Source organism: Bombina bombina, chromosome 3 (genome assembly GCF_027579735.1).
Source record: "Bombina bombina isolate aBomBom1 chromosome 3, aBomBom1.pri, whole genome shotgun sequence".
NCBI classification, from domain to species: domain Eukaryota; kingdom Metazoa; phylum Chordata; class Amphibia; order Anura; family Bombinatoridae; genus Bombina; species Bombina bombina.
The window spans coordinates 35,767,385-35,773,384 of NC_069501.1; positions in this window are offsets into that span (position 1 = coordinate 35,767,385).

Below are 6,000 nucleotides of genomic sequence, written 5' to 3' on the forward strand. Positions count from 1 at the left end.
AAAAATAGTGAGATATCTTGCAGAGGGATGCAGCACTCTTAAAATTGCAAAGCTTCTGAAGCGTGATCATCGAACAATCAAGCGTTTCATTCAAAATAGTCAACAGGGTCGCAAGAAGCGTGTGGAAAAACCAAGGCGCAAAATAACTGCCCATGAACTGAGAAAAGTCAAGCGTGCAGCTGCCAAGATGCCACTTGCCACCAGTTTGGCCATATTTCAGAGCTGCAACATCACTGGAGTGCCCAAAAGCACAAGGTGTGCAATACTCACAGACATGGCCAAGGTAAGAAAGGCTGAAAGACGACCACCACTAAACAAGACACACAAGCTGAAACGTCAAGACTGGGCCAAGAAATATCTCAAGACTGATTTTTCTAAGGTTTTATGGACTGATGAAATGAGAGTGAGTCTTGATGGGCCAGATGGATGGGCCCGTGGCTGGATTGGTAAAGGGCAGAGAGCTCCAGTCCGACTCAGACGCCAGCAAGGTGGAGGTGGAGTACTGGTTTGGGCTGGTATCATCAAAGATGAGCTTGTGGGGCCTTTTCAGGTTGAGGATGGAGTCAAGCTCAACTCCCAGTCCTACTGCCAGTTTCTGGAAGACACCTTCTTCAAGCAGTGGTACAGGAAGAAGTCTGCATCCTTCAAGAAAAACATGATTTTCATGCAGGACAATGCTCCATCACACGCGTCCAAGTACTCTACAGCGTGGCTGGCAAGAAAGGGTATAAAAGAAGAAAATCTAATGACATGGCCTCCTTGTTCACCTGATCTGAACCCCATTGAGAACCTGTGGTCCATCATCAAATGTGAGATTTACAAGGAGGGAAAACAGTACACCTCTCTGAACAGTGTCTGGGAGGCTGTGGTTGCTGCTGCACGCTATGTTGATGGTGAACAGATCAAAACACTGACAGAATCCATGGATGGCAGGCTTTTGAGTGTCCTTGCAAAGAAAGGTGGCTATATTGGTCACTGATTTGTTTTTGTTTTGTTTTTGAATGTCAGAAATGTATATTTGTGAATGTTGAGATGTTATATTGGTTTCACTGGTAAAAATAAATAATTTAAATGGGTATATATTTGTTTTTTTGTTAAGTTGCCTAATAATTATGCACAGTAATAGTCACCTGCACACACAGATATCCCCCTAAAATAGCTAAAACTAAAAACAAACTAAAAACTACTTCCAAAAATATTCAGCTTTGATATTAATGAGTTTTTTGGGTTCATTGAGAACATGGTTGTTGTTCAATAATAAAATTAATCCTCAAAAATACAACTTGCCTAATAATTCTGCACTCCCTGTATATATATATATATATATATATTTATTTATTTATATATCCGCAATATATATATCCGCAATCTGTGTGTCTCGCACACTCCGCTACTAAATATCCCGATTGATTAACACAGATGTGTATTGTTAGTGGGTGTGTGTCCTATGCAGCTTGTGATTGGTCCATTTTGGTTTTAAAAGACGGCAAGGTAGTTCACTAAGTCATGTAGCCTGATGAAACGGCATTGTAGCCGAGAAATGCGTTGCAAAGCAACTTTTAAGTGTTTTTAATAAAAGTTTATTTTATTTGTTCTGCCTTGCCCTGGAACATTTATTTGTCATTATCACTATAGTAGTGATTATTCAGTTACTGGACTTCTGTTATAATCTGAAACTGCCAAACCACATCTAAAGTAAGGAGATCGAGTAAGTCTGTGTAAGAGGATCTGCCTTTGATATAACAGCCGACAACCTGGTAGTTCTTTGCGCTTTTGGGAGACAGCTGATCATCCAGTGGGGAGCTAGCCGAACGGCTCTGAAGCTTCGGCGTGCCTGATATTGCACTGGTTGTGCATGTTCATTTGTGAGTACAGGTCCACAGTATATTATATTTTGGCCATACTGTGTCCAGGTCTCTGCACCAAGGGCGCCTTTTTTCCTTTGTATTTCAGGATCACACACCAGGAGAGAAATTCCATCAACGGATTGGTTTGAGTGTTTCGTGTTCCTGAGCGGACTAGCCAGGGGAGAGTCAACTGAGCAGCTCTAAAGCAGTGACGTGCACTCATAGGAGGCAGGTGAGGCAGCGCCTCACCTGGCCAATGTGGTGTATTGCAGCCTTTTTAACAAAAATACATTTTTTTTTTCAATTTTTATTTTTCATGAAAGAGTGGTGACCCCCCACCCCCTCCACCAAATTCAGTCAGTAGTAGTTTATAAACTTTATTTACTTCTATGTTTAAAAACCGTAATATTAATTACATTCATATTGCGCAACAAAGTAGAGGCCAGCTACCCTTTCATTGTGCAATATGAATGCTTTTTCTTGTATGGGCTGCAAGAGACTGCCATCCAGTGGTGAATAAGGTCAATTGCAGTCTCTTTAGCAGCCCATACGCTCCCACCGGAGGCTTATCTTTTCAAGCCTCGGGAGCCCTCAGCCCTGCCTGCCCGCCCCTCAGCCAATCAGAGTACAGACATGAGCAGTCTGACTCTGGGCTGCCGGGCGGGAATACTGAGGCGCTGGATTGAGCGTCTGGTGCTCTGGTCACGTGAGGGTGCGTCGCGTCTCACTGCTGCAGTCTGTGCTCAGTGCATTGTGCAACGGTCGGTCATGCTGTGCTGTCAGGACAGGAGTAAGGAGGATTCGGTTCGGTCCACGGGTCCGGTGGTGCGTGTGGTGACTCACGGTGAGTGATGGTGGCTGGCTCAGGCCTCTCTCTCAGGCTGGTTTTACTAAATTTACACTCAGAATTATTTTTTAGCAAACAAGAGGGTTAACTTTCAGTGAGCCTACATCTCTCCCATTCACAAACACTGGCTACAGGAACCACCTGCTGAGATAGTTTTATTTATTTATTAATGATGGTGGGTGTGGTGTCTCACGGTGATAATGGTGATTGATGGTGGCTGGGAGTCAGGCCTCTCTCTTAGGCTGGCTGGCATGGGGTGACCGTGAGCTGGAATATGAGTTAATGAGTTTTACTAAATTTACAGAATTCATTTTTAGCAAAAAAGATGGTTAACTTTCTGAGCCTACATCTCTCCCATTCACAAACACTAGCTACAGGAAACACCTGCTGACTGAGATAGTTTTATTTATTAATGGTGGTGCATGTGGGTGACTCACGGTGAGTGATGGTGGCTGGCTCAGGCCTCTCGCTCAGGCTGGCTGGCGTGGGGTGAGATTGAGAAAGGAATATGAGTTTTACAAAATTTACAGAATTAATTTTTAGCAAACAAGAGGGTTAATCTGAGCCTATATCCCTCACAAACACTGGCTACAGGAACCACCTGCTGAGATAGCTTTATTTATTTAGAAAAATGGCAAGACTTCTAGTAATTACAGCTGTTAGAACACATTAGAGGCAGAGGAGGGGAGGTGGAAAGAAAAACAAGAAATACAAAAGGGAAGGAGATTGAGAGAAATAGCATCCAGTCTGGAATGCCAAACCCATGACTATGTAAGAACTTAAGAAGGCACAGCCAGCAATAAGAGTTGCAGACAACAAGGCAAAATGACAAGAAGGTTGACTGGAGCAGTATCCATGAGAATAATGGGGAGTTATAGGCTGGGCAGGTTAATAGGGTCTGATGAGAGATAGGATTTAGATTAAAGCAAACTGGGGCAAAATTAGAGTTACAGTACTACAGTCATTATTAACACATTCTGAACTTGGTTTATTCAATAAACCAAGCTCACTGAATGTGTTAATAATGACTGTAGTATAGTGTTGTATACCTTTCTAAATAATTAACCTTAACAGTTCATGACTTGGGAGTTTTTTTCCCCTTACTCTTTACAAAGAGGTCAGAGTTTAACCCCTGCTCTGTAAAAATAGGGCTGCATTACTTTTTAGTTCATAGGTTTTAGTCAGCAGCATTTTGTTGCAATTATACACCATTCTGAGACCAATTTTATTGGTGACCTATTTTTCATAATTGCAGATTTCTTTTATTAACCACTTTTCACCTAAAATGTAATGCAGCCCTATTTCAAAGAGCAGGGGTTAAACTCTGACCTCATTGTAAAGGGTAAGGGGAAAACAACTCCCAGTTGAAGTCATGAACTGTCAAGGTTAATTAGAAAGTATACAACTATACTACAGTCATTATTAACATATTCTGAGCTTGGTTTATTAAACAAACCAAGCTCAGAATGTGTTAATGACTGTAGTACTGTATACCTTTCTAATATCATCTTTAATATGCTTTTGTCTGACAAAAGCATATTCAAAATGATATTAGAAAGGTATACAATATACTACAGTCATTATTAACACATTCTGAGCTTGGTTTGTTCAATAAACCAAGCTCAGAATGTGTTAATAATGACTGTAGTATAGTGTATACCTTTCTAATCAACCTTGACAGTTCATGACTTCAACTGGGAGTTTTTTTTTTTAATTTTTTATATTTACTGAATAATGAAGGAATCTATAAGCATAATTTGCAGCATTAAAGTAAAAAGTATGTTTTAAACATATTTTAATGGGCCTGGATTTCTAGATCTCATAATCAGAGCAAGCATTTTGTTATCTGGCAAAAGTTTCTGTTACAATCCTTTAGACTAAAATCAGATGTTTACTAAGTTGACCAGTTTTCCAAGACAACATTTTAAGGGACATGAAACCCATATGTTTTATTTCATGATTTAGAAAGAGCATGCAATTTTAAATAACTTTCCAATTTACATCTAATATCTATTTTTCTTCATTCTTTTGATATCCTTTGTTGAAAATCATATCTAAATATGCTCAGTAGCTGCTGATTGGTGACTGCACATAGATACCTCATGTGATTGGCTCACCCATGTGTGTTGCTATTTCTTCAACAAAGGATATCTAAAGAATGAAGGCGTATCCTAGCCACTGCCTCACCAGCCTCTGACGTCACCGCATGTCACTGCTCTAAAGCATCGGCCTGCACATTATTGCACTGTATGTGCAACTATATTTGTGAGTATCTACACACCTACTACTATTGATGATATCACATTGGTCTAGGATTTTCTGCACCAAGAGCGCCTCTCTTTTTTTCTTTTAGGACGAGCTTTAACCTAATTATCACCTCATCTACTGCAAACTAATAATCACCCCATCTACTGCAACCTAATAATCACCCCATCTACTGCAACCTAATGATCACCTCATCTACTGCAACCTGATGATCACCTCATCAACTGCAAACTGACGCTCAACCCATCTTCTGCAGGCTAATGATGACCCCATCTACTGCAAACTGATGCTCAACCCGTCTACTGCAGGCTAATGATGACTCCATCTACTGTAAACTGATGGTCAACCCATCTACTGCAAACTGAACCTCAACCATTCTACTGCAGGCTATTGATGACCCTATCTACTGCAACCTAATGATGACCCCATCTACTGCAAACTGACCCTCAACCAATCTACTGCAACCTAATGATCACCTCATCTACTGCATCCTGATGATCACCCAATCTACTGCAACCTGATGATCACCCCATCTACTGCAACCCGATGATCACCACATCTACTGCAAACTGACAGTCACACCATCTACTGCAACCTGAGGATCACCCCATCTACTGCAAACTGACAGTCACACCATCTACTGCAATCTGATGATCACCCCATCTACTGCAACCTTATATGATCACCCCATCCACTGCAGCCTAATGATGGCCACATCTACTGCAACCTGATGATCACCCCATCCACTGCAAACTGATGGTCAACCAATCTACTGCAGCCTAATGATGACCACATCTACTGCAACCTGATGATCACCCCATCTACTGCAAAATGATGGTCACCCCATTTACTGCAGCCTAATGATGGCCACATCTACTGCAAACTGATGGTCAGCAAATCTAATAAAGCCTAATGACCACCCCATCTACTGCAAAATGACAATCACCCCATCTACTGCAAACTGATAATCACCTCATCTACTGCATTTATTAATCTATCTACTGCCACCTGACATTAAATCTACTGCAACCTGAATATCAT